At 37.3% G+C, this 15587-nt stretch overlaps 1 protein-coding gene across 4 annotated transcripts in view; it reads left to right on the top strand.

Annotated features, from left to right (window-relative positions):
* The window catches only part of ZPLD1 (zona pellucida like domain containing 1), a 95685-nt gene that overhangs the window by 57478 nt on the left and 22620 nt on the right, over window positions 1-15587 (top strand). For 3 of the 4 annotated variants that reach the window (XM_056502786.1, XM_056502764.1, XM_056502797.1), the window contains exon 2: window positions 8098-8211. The gene's annotated coding sequence lies outside the window, so the exon portion shown is untranslated. Of the gene's footprint in view, window positions 1-7827; window positions 7974-8097; window positions 8212-15587 lie in introns of those variants that run through there. The other variant, XM_056502775.1, reaches the window with a different exon arrangement.

The raw sequence follows: 15587 nt of genomic DNA, 5'->3' as shown, positions 1-15587 counted from the left end.
TGTGCTATTAAAAATGCACATTCAAACAATCAGAAAGAGTTAACAGGTTCCTTCCCTCCCACTCCCCCACAGAAATATCCAGTCTTATTTGACTGATTACTTAGGTAAGGGACACAATCCTCATTCTCCACTGAAATGAACAACTTAGGGAATATCTAACTTGTTCAGAGATGTGACAGAATAGAAAAAAGAAAGGATATGTCCAAAGATTGGAACACTGCCCCTCTTAAAATTCTCTGCCTTTTGCTAAAGCAAAAACGATTTTGAAGTACTAGTGAACTTTGGAGTACAACACCAAATTTAAACAGAAAAAATCAACTCAGCAACCTATTCACTTTCCCCAAGCTATACCATTTTTTAATTACTTTACTCTCTAGCAGAAGATAAATAGCTCCTGAAGATAAACAACATATTTTTATTGAATTTTGCCCTGACAAACAAATAGTTCCCTTGGAATCCAACCAGGTCCTGAGATAAAGATAAGTCTTTACAAGAGAAGATTGTGCCTGCTACACAGCAAAGAGGTGATGTAATAGACAATTAATACCCAGTCAGTCTAAATTGCTGACAAGACTGGGGTGCAGTCAAATAAAATGAGAGCACTGGAGGATGAAGCAAGTGAGAGGAGTCAACATTGAATTTTGTACACATGAGTCTTAACTCTAAATACAAATTATAGAGGAATTAAAAGAATATAATGTGTAGAGGAGTCAGATGACAAGACTGCTGTCTCTGATTCCAACCTTTTTCCTGAAAAAAATCCACTGAGACCTTTTAGCATAGGGCATTTGTGGATTGGTGATGTACAGGTGGGAGAGGAAAACAAGCCTGACTCATGGTAGCAAGAGCATGGATATGTATATGAATTTTGTGTGCTGCCTTAGAAGAAATCAAATGTCAGCTTGAATGAAAAGACTGACTGTGTTTTTGTAAAAAAGTTGGGTGGCCATGATAGAAAGCTGCCTCTGCAGTAGCTCCTCTCTGTTAATTGAGGGGTCTGGCTGCTTGACTAAGATGTAGAAGACCTAGGTTTAATGCTTCTCTAGTCTGAGAGCTTTATTTTGAATTTGTTTTTCAGGACAGTGCTTTAGGCACTGATCTAGAACATATGCTGAGCTGGATTATTCTCTCATTTGCTGTAATTGGCATTAGAGTCTTTGTATAGCCAGTTCAGTGTGAGCTGGTGGGGACAAAACCTGTTGTCACTAACCCAGGGATTTCATCCTTTGACCTAATGGAGTGGTCCCCCAAGGTGGAGCTGGAGGAGGGACATTCAGTCTGTTCTCCTGTGTCCTGGATGAATGCTGTAATAGTTTTGGGATGGAGTGGGATGAGAACACAGTCTTGGTAAAACCACAGTGCTGGCAGCATCACTGATTTTATCCTCAACTCATTATGATTAGCTCTTTGTCACATCTGTGAAGATCCCTAAGAGGGAAAGCAAATATTTTTTCAACTGGGCATGAAAACACTTTCATTGTCAGCTTTGATAATGACCATGAAATGTCCATCTTGAGTGGATCCAAAGTCATGTCCTTTTTAGCTGATGCAACCACTAAGCTGGTAACTACTCCTTGCACAGGGAGAGCTGTTCTGGCACACACCCCTGCTTGGTGAGACCTTGGGGCAGGAAGGTATTCTTGTGCTGGGTGCTCGTAAATGATCTCAAGAAGAGTGAAAATCGATGCACCCTTGGCAAATTATGATTTGGGAGCTCATTATCTCTTTGTGAAACTCATTTTCCAGCCTACTGATTAGGCTTATAAAAGCACAGTTTTAATATGCCTCCTGCCCTGTTTTTAATTCCCTAGCTGACAGTAAAGAAAATTCTGACCAACTCTTAGGACAATTTATACTCTTCTTTTATCTTGATGGCATATTGATCCTGCTGAACATTCCTTCTGCAAAATAATGAACATGCATCTTAAATGCAGTTCATAGGGGTTGTGTAGGAAGCCTTTTTTCTTCCTAGGGGCAGTTTGCTGCTTTTGTATTCTGAGAGCGGGTGGTACCTAAGAGGAATGGGTCAAGGCTCTTCTGTGGAAGAATCTTTCTAATCTCTGTCATTCTTTTTTTATTCCTTTATTAGAGTTTCCTGACTCTTAATGATCTTATTGTTTTGAAGTTATAATTTTGCATTAAATTATAGAAAATTGTCTTTAGTAACTACAACAGTGACTGCATTTGGCTGGGGAAAATCTTATCGAAAACGGTCTTAGAAACCTGTCCATGAATTGACTAAATATGGGAAAATCTACATTATTCCACTAATGCAGCAGTTGCTTTTTTCCCTCCTTGAAAATAAATAGCCTAAATCCCCTCTTCCTCCAAAAATACGAGACTCCCAAAATAAGCTTCTAAAGCTGAAAAAACCCTTACACCAAAGGAGGCGAAGGGAACCATTTGGCCTGGGGAACTTCACTGGTGTATTAAAGTACATCAAACTCTCATCCTACCTTACTTGGTGATTACTTTCCTTCTTGCAGAAGCCCCAGGCTGTGGGTGCACACATGGTCTGCAGCAGTGCTTGGTCAGGCAGCCCCTTTGCCCCAGTGGGCTCTCACTGAGCTGGAGCAGAAGCTGGGACTATCTGCATGTAATTTTTCACCATTGTGAGCAGGGCTTGACTCTTTGAAAAGGAAATAAAGGTCTCAGGATTCGTCCCTGGAATAATGACAACTTCAGGCATATTTCTTTGCAATGCAAGCTAAACTACCTGTATTTTTCCAACAAATAATTATTGCCTCATTCGCCTTACACTCTGGAGGCGAACAGGCTCGCAATCATATGAATGAGGTAATCTTTCAGCAACTTAACACTAAACTTGAGAACAGATGAAATAAGGAAACCACTTAGAGGAAAATGACCTCTCTGTGATAGCCCTTTCTCAGAAATAGAAGATTTGCTGTTCAGCACCAGCAAGTGTGTAGGGAACCAGCTGAATGGGAGAATCTGTCTGCTCCTCTAAGCACTTAATGGGACACTTATTTCCCTTTTCTAAAGAAAGGCTGGTGACATCTGCATTTAGCTGAAGAAGCTAATGGCAGAGGGAGACAAGGAAAAAGGCTATGCTGTAAAGCAAGAGGACCAGGTGAATGTTCCTTTCAGGTCAAAGACACCCTTTCTTTTTCATCTGAGGGATGAGGGGGCCTCTGAAGAAGAAAAAAATGCTTTAACTACTGAAAAATTAAGTATAATCTAGGATAGTAATAAAGAATGTAGGTTTGGCTGGGCGGTGGAAATGTGTTCATAAAGGAGAGTGCCTCAGTTGTTACATACAAATGTGTAGTGTTTAGGATTCATCTAATGCTACCAAAAAGAATGTGCATATTTAGGAATCATAGCCTTAAAAACAAACTTGTGTCTAATGTGAGAGTGTAACTTTCTGTGACTGGAGATTAGATACTAAATGGTAACATGGTGATTTGTTTTTGTTTTTTTTTTTTTTAGATTTGGGACAAAATAAAAATTTTCCATGTAATCCAAGGGGAAGCTGAATTCCAGATTTATTTTCACGCTGTGCTGTCAAGTCAGTAATTGTCAACATCAAAACTCATTTTCAAAACATCCACAGGTGAGCTAAGGTCATCTGCGGTGTAGGTGTAAGTCAGATATAGATTCTGCCATAGGAGCTTAAAAATCTAAAACTAAAAAGCAGAGTTGTGAAATGAAAAGGAATTTTCAATCCTAAATGAGCTGGTTTTAATGCTGTTCTAAAGTATGAGGAGTATGTATTTGTTACCACTGAGCAGGCAGGTTTGCATAAATCCAGAGAAGTTGAAGAATTCTTGTATGTGTTTTTTATTCCAATTCCCAATTTGTAACCACAGCCATTTCTAATTCACATTTACCTCTGCTAATTCTGAAACATGTTGGTCTTTTGATGTATGATGTTATATGCTAGTAAAACTAACAGGGATTTTTCTATCCCAGTTCTGTGGTCTGTACCCAAATAAAACTGATGCCAGGGTTATTTACAATCTGTTCAGGTCACGTTTTTGCCTTTGGTAAAACTTAGCCTAAACTGGATTTAGGTCCTGTGATGTTTCAGTGCAAGTATAATTTCATGATTATTTTTCTCACTCGTAGTCCCTGTTCTGCTAACAGCTTCCATTAGAGAGATTTAAATTACAGTTGCTTTGGCAAAATAGAAAGTGAACTGGATGGTTTTGAGGTTGAATACTATTCAGTTAAAACTGGTGTGCACTTTCTCTAGATGCCGATAATATAAACGGCCATGACAACTTTTAAGCCACGTGTTTGTGTGAGTATATTTGATTACAACTAGGGAGGAATCTCTCATGCAGTATTGATTTTTAATTTTTTTTCTTTATGGCTACAGTACACATTGATTAGTTATAGTAAGAATTATTTAAGTTGCTGATCCAGTTTATCTGGGATTCAAATTAAATCTGATCTTTTAGAAAAGAAACCTGGGTAGTCATGTGAATTGCTTATATCAAGGGGCTTAATGTGGGCTTAATACTGAAAAATGCCTAGAAAAGCAAGTGTATGGGGAGTTTAAATGCAGATTAATACAGCTATGAGAAACACAAAGCAACTGGAGAAGCAGTGTGGGGCTGTTTGGAGGCTTCCAAAATTTCACTGTCAGAAGAACTGAGTATGTATGATGATGATGTCATTAAGGGAGGGAATCCATGAGAATACTCTCAAATGCAAGCCTATATACACAGATATTTGTTCCAAAAATATGCTAAACTTTGACAGGTTATTTTGTCAGAAAGATTTGCTTGTTTGTGTTTTGACAGCTGAGGTTGTTCTTTTAGCTATCATCATTTTTTTCAGACATATTTTAAACATTTCATGTTGACATATATTCTCCAAAAAGCCTATGAATAGAAACATTACTTATCTAATTGTGTATAACACTTCCTCTGTTCCTAGACAATGGAGATGTGCTTTGGCTGAATTGTTCCATTAGAAGGTCATTTAGGCTGCAGAACTCATTTCATGGACGCTTCAGGAATCACTGTGCACCTTCAGAGCTCATTTCCAAAAAAAAACCAGAACCCCTTTTCACAGAGCAAAGCATTTAACTTTTAAACTGAGAATGGGAATTTTATATGGCTTATGACATTGAAGAATATTTTGTTTTGAAATAGCCCCTGTGCTTCAAGCTAGCAATCTGGCTGAGGTTTGTAGAATTTTACATTAACAGTGCAGTTCTGATGTGGTCTGTGTTTGGTAGAAGCAAGTTTAAGATAATTCTAGAGCTGTCTATAAGAGGATAATAGTGATAAAACACAGGCTTTTTTTTTCCCCTGGTTAATAATAAAGGATTATATTATCTATCTTTTATTAAGATAGTTACAAATCTGACAAAATATGTAATTACATTGTGGGCAAAACAGCAATAGAATTTGGCTTGCATGTGGACCAGTTAAAAATCTTTGGACATTATATTTTATTTGAAATTTGTTCTTCTCCATTGAGTTTTTCTATTCTCTTGCAATTTTCTCTGTCTCCTCACAGGTATTTAGATATGGGTAGCAAGATGTGGGGGCTTTCTAAGTCATGGAGAAGAGGGAAAAATAAATGGTTTTGCTTATGTTTTATACCTTTCTATATGAAAAGAGAAAGTTCCTTAGAAGCTAATTGATAAAATTAGTAATCAAAATGTGTCCAAATCTCCTTGAAAATTATGATTTGGAATTGTCCAATTTCAAATAATAAATATGAGTGAGATAGGCAGAGGGATTTGTGAAATAAAGACAGATTTCTAATTTGGAAATGAGCAAGATGTCTCTTACTCATAATGAGTTACATTTGGAAAGCTTGTTATAATCTATTTGTAGAACTGTGGTCTTATATTTGTTCTGGCCAAAATAACTGTGTGAAATCATACTGAAAACTTTCAAAACCATTGAATATTATACAGGGTGAAAATAGTTTCCCTTATGAATGCACTCTTAGATTAGAGAAACAAATATTTGGGGGCACTTTCTCTCAAAGGTTAACGGTGAAATGGTATTTTTTTTTTTCCCTGTCAAAGAATTCAGGAATTTCTTTTTATTTTAAATGTAAATAATAGAGAAATAACATATTATATAGCAGGGGAATTACTGAATCCTCTATAGGGTACTTGAAAAGGAAAATTGGATTTTTGGGGGCTTGTGGTATATCTTTCAAGTCACTTATAGGTACAGTGTTTTAGCAGTGAAGGGCTTGTTTTCACAAAGAGCAGGGATTGTTGATTGATATCTTCCTATAAATAAGAGAAGTCAATTAATGGTGAAACATGTTGGGCTGCTTTTCACCCTGCCTATGGGGTTTTAATAGATTGAGGGGAAAACTGCTGCCCTTCCAGATGGGAAAAGCAGCTTGGTGTTGGGAACATGCAGCTAATCCCTGTGTCCCTGAGAGGGATAAGGTGAGAGGTGTCACAATGACTTTCATAGGGGTGCTGGACCTGCTGGGGTGAAGGTGATGCAGACACTGGGGGCTGTGCTGCCCTGCCAGCTTTTAACCCACTTCTGCTCACACACATGGGCAGGGAGAAGTGTGCTTACCTCTGCCAAGCTGCTCCTGCTTTTGGGGAGAGCTGTCTCCCAGAAGAGCACAGCCACAGCTCCTCCATGGGTAGCTGCTGGTGACCAGCTCCTCGAGCAAATCTCACATAATAAGGACCTGTCCCACAGTCTTGTGCTTTGTCTCCTTTATTTGTTGAGAAACAGTCTGCAGCAAGGGAAAGGTGGGATGGCACCTGTCAGGATTTCATTGTGTACATACTCCTGCAGAGGGAGGAAAACCAGATGTTGCAGAAGCTGTGGTTGCTATCTGTGGAAACAGAAATTACACTATGATTTATGATGATTTGATGGTTTCAGTAATTTCATCTGAAGACCAAAAGGCAAGGGATGGCTTTTGGTATTGGACATGTCTTAAATAATAAAACAACATAAATAGAGATTCCCATTTTGGAAACCTACTCAAGGTTAAACTGTTCTTTAAATGCAATTGTTTGTGAAAATGATATTACATAGAGAAATTTTAGTTTGGATTTGTGTGACACTTCAGTGTTAGGAGGAAAATCTGCTTTCCTCTGTCACTGCCCTGACACTGGAGGATGATAAGGAGGAGGTGAGTCAGTGCATCATGTCAGTGCTGGTTCTGCCATGTCTGCTCTGTGGGATCTGCCTGGGTTGCCACCAATGTATGCAGTGTGCTCTGCAGCACTTTGATGCTTAAGAGGAGCTGGCCAAAATGAGGGCATGGCAGAGGCAGGGCTTTTCTCTTCTAAAAACTGCCCCACATTCCAACAAATCCAGGCACCTCAAAGCTGTCTCTATGATGCAGAAGCTTACAAACTACTGTTTTTCCCCAGCCAAAGGTGTAATAAAAGCTTCCAGGCATGGATGGTTACAATATAAACTGAAGGGAGGGGACAGAAGGAGGAAAAAAGTCTAATGCCAGAAATGGGAGTTAAACCACCCCCTCCAAATCCCAGAAATAGGGGAGTAGATATTATGAAGCAGGCTTAGTTTCTAGCAGCTTGATCTTTGCCTTTGTGTGCACTTGGCTTTGTGTGCATTGATGTCCTGTTGGTAATTATCATTCTGTTGACACCTGTATTCATGATGACACCCCTATATCACATTTTCATCACAGCGTGAAATGTTGCTCTTTTTGCTTTTGTTTTGTTTAGTACTATGAGTTTAGCCCAGAGCTGAAAAAAATGAGAAATAGACACTTCTCATAACACACAAGGGTACATTGATAGCCTTGCAGTTTAGTTACTGATCCTATCTCAATGCTTCCATCTCTCTCCTTCCTCCCACCCCAGACAAGGTTTTCCCTCAACAAGCTGATGACAGAATAATTTCTCCAGGTTGATTGTTTGCCTCACATGGTCCTCTGGATTTCTTCATACAAGTGGAGAGAAGCAGATCAAAAGCCTGCAAGAAAAAAACAGGCAGAGGATTGAAAAAAGCCACCATAAAGAACCTACTCATGTTTCATTCTGATGATGAACAGGCTTGTAAAGTATTCTGAGACCTGTCAAATTTTCCCATCTGAAATCCAGACCTATTTTAAAAAGAATTTTCATAATGAGTGTCTCTTTTTCTCCATCCACAGGCTCAGAGTATTTTCTGAAAAAGTTCTGCAGGGCAGAGGAGTTGTACAGTTGATCACATGCAGGAGCACGGGATAGATGGAGTACAGCTGACTCAACAACTACAGGGGATTTGGGTAAGTGCCCACCATGTCAGCCAACTAGAACTTACTCAAATATTGGTTAATATCACAGTATTCATTACTTTTAAAGGAAAACTCTTACTTTGGCACCTGTCTGACAAATTTAACTCCACTAGGAAATCTCAGCAGCAGTTTGTTGCGGGAGAAGCATGGAGGGAATGGCTGATGCAAACATGAAGGTGTTAGCATCCAGCTGTGATTGACTTTTGCAACTTAGCTTTAACCCAGGGGTACCCAGGCCAGACTTGTGCTGTTAATGCTAGGGGAAGAAGGTTATAAGCCCTGTGCAAAGTGCAGGCTACCTGTGTGTGTCAAACCCACTCGTGTTGCTTTCAGGAGGGAAACAATCAATTGCTTGAAGGAGACAATGTTATCCAACATGTGGTGTCAGTCAGCCTGTTCCCACAATCATTGCATTGATGGAGGAAAATTTTGATAAGCAGGACTTCTTATCTGGCTCCGTGGCAATTGAATGACAGGAGTTTGTTGATTGGAAATTACATTGTTTCTGGTCACAAAGCTGGCTGGACATGGTAATTGCACCACTTTTGTTTATTTTTAAAGTAATAATAACAGTAATATATTCTTCTTCAGTGAAGATCCCAGGGATTTGAAATCTAGTCTTTGGTTAAGCTGATGAACTGATACTTCCAAACTGACATAGTTACTATAATTGCCTCATGTACTGTGGAGGAAAACCTTAGGAGCTGCAGAAGATAGGAATGCTGGCCCTGCTTGCATATTCTTGATCAAAGAATAGTTTTACCAGTGCACAATATTTTGTTTTCTTCCAGCTATATCTTAAGCAATACGCCTCAGGCTGGTTTTACAGGTTGGCTCAAAAATTGCTGCAAATCTTGTTTTAAGTCCCAAATGACTACAACATGGACTTGAAACATGATGCAAGAAATAGCCATAAGTGAATCTCTTCTATTCCACAATAAAAAAAGCTTTTCTTTTTAAATATAAATCTGAGAATTTGATTTCGCTGTTTATGAAATCTGTGGTATTACATGCTTTCTTTGACCAAGATATTAGCAGCATTATTTACTACAAATTTGTTTAACTTCCAAGAGTTAGATAAAGTTGTACTCTAGAGCAGTGTTATTCTACATCCTTACTGCTTAATTGTTGTTTCTAAAAGTGAGGAAATTGAAGTAATCGTGATGGCATAAACTCTTGATACTTTTTGTCAGGGAAGTCTTATTTTCCTGGTAACTTTTCAAGCTGCAAACAGATGGCTGCAGTATAATCTACTTACTAGTGACATCAAACATTATTTTACTGAAGATTTATATTTATATTGCTCTCTTCAAAAGCGTAAAAAGAGTAATCAAATAGAGTGATACTCATTTAGATCTTTATCTGCCCATGTGATTGCAGGGCTCTGGGGTCAGGCTATAGGATTAAGAGCATCTCATTGCTAGATCAGTGTGTCTGAATCCAGACCATGGTTAGAGGCAACTGAAGGACAGTAGAATGTGATGACACTTCAGGGGTCTATATCAGATGATTTGACAGTCTCTGTAAATTTACTAGCTGCTGGAACCCCCATAATGATCAGTGGTCTGAGAAGGAAACCTGTGCACTGAATGTGCAAGTGTGGAGAATATATTTAAGCTTAGGAACAGTCTCTTAGTTCCAGTTTTTAGGGACAGTCTTTATTCACTACCTGTGCAGGGGATGTGACACAGCTTTTACTTTTGTGCTTCAGTCCAAGGTGATCCTGGACTTGTAGGCTCAGTGATTGTCAAATTGCAGTGTCTCCACTGAAAGTGGGAGAGAAACACCATGTGGACCAGCTGCAATGGAGCTAAATTGTCCCATTTTTTCTCACTACTGGATTAACTAGACAGTATCTTAAACACTGTAGTTGTGTTCATTACAGAGACTTCTATATGTGCTTGCCAGTCTGTAAGTGAACGTGGCACAGCTGGTGTTTATCTGATGGCTCTTGTTTTGTAATCAGCTTGTTTATATTATTTTGTAGCTGAAGTAAGATAAAGAAAATCTGACATGATTTTTATTTTAGGTTTATGATGTGAGTCAGAAATGCAGTGACCTTAGTAGGGAATCTATCAATGTTTTCAGCTGGTTTATGCTCTTGGGGTTTCAGTTGAATCCACTGAAGTTGCACTAACGAGTTTAGCTATAAACCACAACATTAAAGAAAAGCAGAGCACAACAAGCCAAATTATGTAGATTTTAATGCTTAAAAGGAGGTCTTGATTTGTCAAGAGCATGCAAATTTGAGCTAAAATGATCTTTTCAGACTACTCACTGCAATAGTCTCCAAATCTTATACTGAATTTCCTTTCTTTTTTCCTCAGGTATCTTGCTGATATCAAAGTTTTTCTAATGCAGTAGACAATATGAAGAGTGTGAAAGTGAGAGGATAATCTGTTCAAAATTGTTTAATTCAAGTCCAAGGCCTTGACCATAAACTGCTTCCTTAAGACCAGTTTTCGTTGCAAATCTGCTTTCACTGGCATCGTTCTGTGCTTTGTATCTGCACAAATGTCCTGTGGGAAACACTGGTTAGTTCACACAGGTTGAAAGAGTAGAATAGAAATGATTCTTTTCTGTGAGGCTCAGGAGATGTCATTTTGTGCATCTCTATATATGGAACTTAAAGCTGATTTGTGTTTTCACACTTTATTGAGGTATCTGTGAACCATGGATTTGAAAACATGATTTCAAACAAATCTAAAGTCAAAAGACTTAGATTTTTTAGCTTATCTCTCAGATACATAATTATGTACTTTTATTGTATGATATGATTAGCATTATTTGAAAAATGCTAGCATTTTCTTAGGTTGTTAAAATAAATGTCCCAAAGAGAGTTATAAATATACAATTGAGGTTGCTTTAGTGGGACAGCAAAGCAAGTATTCTGGCAATATTTAGACTAAAATTCATCTGTTCCATCACTAAGCAGAGTTATGGTGAAAATAATATGGAACAGCATAGGGGGAAAATATCATGTTTGAAGAATTTTATTGCACTAGTGGATGTAGGAAACACTAGAATAAATCTGTTATTTAGCACAGAATAGCAGGTAAACAGTCTACTCCATGACCTGAACACTTGCAAGTGAATAAATTTAAATAGACCTAGTAAGTCAAGATCTCTGGCTTGTTCAACAAAGAACAGTTTGTTTAGATTTATTTACACTTTTCTAATTGTATTTTCCCAGTAGTCTGTCTCCTTGGAAGAAGATATTATGCTGTTTGTATAAATCTTCTGGAAATATTTCATAAAGGCATAGTACTCACTTGATCACTCTTTCTCCTCTTACATTGTAAATATGCACTTAACAGTTTCTCTTCAGACTAGATTAAAAAAGAATGTCAGTGCATCCAAAGGCTGGTTGTAAAAATAAAGACATACTAAGGTACAATATTTAAAAGTTTATTAGGAATGTTTTTAAGTGTTAAAAGCTAGGTGTTTTTTTTAAAACAGCTTTTTGGCAGTATGGAATACCAATTAAATTTCCCTAGTCATGAGGCAGGCAGAAAAAGTGTCTCAGCTGGATTTTTGCCTATCTGAGGCTCTGAGATGAAGCTCCAGATGGACCTGTGCTAGTGCCTCTCTCTAAACACACCTGGTTTTATAGATTCAAGAGCTCTGCATGGCTGTAAGGTTTCTATTATTTACCCAACATAGACATTTATTTCTTACTACAGTAACAAGATTCACAAAAAAATACTGAGCTGTGTATTCTGGAAGCAGATGTAGGTTTTCACCCTTTTTTCACCTTTTTTTTTCAGCAGGCTTTAGAATTATTATTTCATTTCAATTCATAAGAACACTATGTATTGCTTCCATATAAATATTTTATGATCTTGAATATGAGTTGCCCATTGTAATGTGCTGGTGAAAATTTGAGGTCTTTTAGATTAGATTAGATTTAGATTAGATTAAAGTCTAATGATTTTGATGTGGCTTCCTTTTGTGGAAACTTAAAATCTCTTTCTCAGATCCTTTGGCTTTTTTGCTCTGTGAAAGAGATTATTGTAAAAAGACTTGAAAATAACTTAAAATTCTTCTAACTTACATTAGAACTTTTTAAACTTTTGAACCAAAGCAAAAGCTTCATTTTTTGGAAACTGAAAAAATTTCTTCTCCAGTCTCATTTTCTTTGGACAATATGGGCACCTACTTGATTCACAAAACATCTTGGCATTTGAGACTTTAATTATGATTTAGAATTGGTCAGGGAAAGCTCCTGTTTGGTTTTGGTAGAATTTTTATTAAGGAGGTGTTCCAAGCTTTGACCCAATATTTAATTACAAATCTAATATATTAGGGAGCTAGTTCAGGATTCTTGTTTATAAATCTCAATAATTGAGGGGAAAAATATGTCTAGGAAGTACATATAGGTCATTCTGGGGCCACATAATTGATACTGAAGGCCAGTCTCTGCCCAGCTAATGTGTGTTTTTTAAATCACAGTCTTTCTCATTCAGTTCACAACTGATGTGTTCTGAATAGCTAGGAAGAGACTAGTTTGCTTATTTAAAACAAAAATATTTTCACATTTTTCATGTATGAAAAATCAGCCAATTTTGTACCTTCTGAGATGCACTGATTTCTGACTTTCTTAGTTTTATTATTTCCTCATACATGTCAAATTAAATTTGCTGTGTAAATTTGCAAATACTGTAATTTTGGGAACATACAGGCTGTTCGTAGATTTAGTAGGAAACTGTTGAACTTCAAGGCACATGTGTGTGCCTCTGTGTTTACATGTCATGTACGTATATGTATGTGTGCATGCCTATTTATTTTTTACATTTTGCAGGTTTTGCTAGGTGTCAGGAATGTGATATCACACTCTAAAAAAAGCTATATGTGCTTCAGAGTCTCAGAACCAAAGATTATCCACAAACAGAAATTTTGCAGTTGAAATGTGTCTTTAAGTTCTTTGCATCTCAGTTGCCCTTTTCTCTATTAGAAAAAAACCTTTTAAAAAAAGGTAATTATCACCTTTTGATAGGCTTATCTTTAAAACAGTCGCTGTAAAGGTCCAAGTCTTGTTTCATCTGATTGATAAGGCCCAAGGAGATAAAGTGGAAGGCAATAGTGAAAACGATCTGGGTAATTTATTTCAATAGGATGTACAAGTTAAAAGAGAAAGTACCACTGAAGAACTTGAGGTAGAGCAGTATTCTTCTGTTTTTTTCACTGGGTTACTTTTAAGTGATGGCAAATGATCTTGTGTGTGTTTAGAAGCAACTGACAGTGGCACAGTAAATGCACTCCACAACTATTCACATCTTGGGTGCATGTGCAGAAGCAAGTGTGGCTCAAAGATGAATGCAAGCCAGGACGACAAGGAACTGTTTTGTCACCAGGTGACTGAGATGGACTTGAACTATATAATGATAATTTGAAAATAGTTTTATGGGCAGAAGTAATGTTCCTATTCCTTTACTTACAGATACCTAATGTACATTGCTAGACAACATTTAGGCAGTTACTAGGTATATATGAAAACATTTATAACTGTGCCACCAGCTTATTATGTGCTCATCACATCTATAATTTTATTTCAGAAATTTTTGTTATAACTATTAACTGTTCTTTCTGAAAGATATATCCAGTCAGAAGGCATAAAGATCACAATATTTTTCAGCTGCACTACCACACACTGTGAATTAAAAATTGAGAATAAGCAGTGGATTATGGGAAGTTCTTATTAAATACAGGAAGAATATTTGAAATAATAGTACACTCAGAAGTTGCAACAGGTTCACAGATGCATTTCAATAAAAATGTAGGGCTGAATCAGTGAATGCTGTTGACAATGGAAAATTTTTGAAGATCTTTCTAAGAGGATGGGAAAGAGGAGAAATGAATATCAGGTCATGACAGAGGAAAGAAGTGGGAGTTTATATCAAACTACAGCTTCTCAGTGGAATTAAATTCCTAGTTTGCTGCAAAAGCTTGTCATGTTTAAATCACAAACATTTTTACTTGGGAATTCTCTGCAGGTTTTCTGACATGGTGAAGTTTATCAAAGCAGGGACAAGGGCTTTGTAAATGGTAACAATGAGGACTGTGTGTTGTAACTCTTCAGTGCTGGGCAGCACAGAACAGCAGGGCCTGAGTCTTGGTTCATCAGTGAAACTTGGTATGGGCTTCTTGTTTAGGAGTTTAGTGAACTGAAAGGGTCAGACTTCCCTTGTGGTGTGTGTTGGCATCTTTTTAATCCTGGAAGTCTTCTTAACAGCCAAATATGTTTGTTTTAGATCAAATAAACCCTTTTTTGTTGAAACCACCAAGGTGTGCATTCCTCAAAAAAGGCATACTAAGAATTGTATACTAAATGAAGGAAAAAAAGGGAGATATCTTCCTTGTGAATTTCACTCCTAGTTTATAAATCATCACTTTCCTGACACTTGCATGATATTTTATGGTTTTGTACATGGATTTTTAGTTTAATACTCATATGCCAGCAATAATGCCATGTTCCTGTTACTGTTTTGATAAAACTTTTATGTTTCTCTCATTATATTAAATGGTCAGTCGTATCAGTATGGTAGAAACCTTTTGGATAGGATGCCTTATACATTTGGGGGGCTGAAATTTAGGAATTTCTGTTGAGAAATAGCTTCCTAGGGGCCTTTAAGACCAGGCTGGCAAAGCAGGAATGACTGCCTTAATTATGTCTGGGGTGGGCAGATCAGTGATTTTGGCCTCTCTGGGTGCTTTCTAGCCCTGCAGTTCTCTTGAGAAATGAAAAATAATGCAGTATCCTAGCTTATTTAACCAAAAGCAGCAGGAGTCAGCCCAATTGGTGATGTGGATCTGCATGTTGATCCATATGCAAATGAGTCAATAGCCAAAAAGCAATTAGAACATTATTGGTTGTGTTAAAATCTGAATTGTTCTGGATGTAGCTAGAGAAATAACACTATAAATACTTAATGTCTTAATTCAGATTTGTTCCTTAGCAGTCATCTATCCTTCCTCCAAAATGCAGCAGTATAAGTTATGTTTAATTATTAAAATTTTAGGATTTACTGTGAAGTTCTGCTTTTCATCTAAAATAATAGTTACAGCCTTATCAGTGGCATCTTTCATTAAGCTCTTTTGAAACAGTTTTGTTTTGTTTTTGTTTTTGTTTTTGTTTTTTTTTTTGCTAGCAGAAAACCACTGTGGCTGTTAGAAAATTAAACTCAGGTTTAGATCTTGGTAAATTGCCCTTGATATATCCCATTGTAATGGACATCAGAAACCAGCCCATATTCAAGAGAGCAGTAATACCCACTTTATGAATGTAACTGCTGTACAAGTAGAGGTAAGGCTCCAGGACACTAGAGAAATGCCAATTTTCTGAAGGAAAAGATGTTTCTTTCAAAATA

The sequence above is a fragment of the Oenanthe melanoleuca genome, chromosome 1, assembly GCF_029582105.1.
Source record: "Oenanthe melanoleuca isolate GR-GAL-2019-014 chromosome 1, OMel1.0, whole genome shotgun sequence".
NCBI lineage: Eukaryota > Metazoa > Chordata > Aves > Passeriformes > Muscicapidae > Oenanthe > Oenanthe melanoleuca.
Note: the sequence above shows the minus strand (reverse complement) of the source record. Positions and strands in the feature narration are given on the sequence as shown.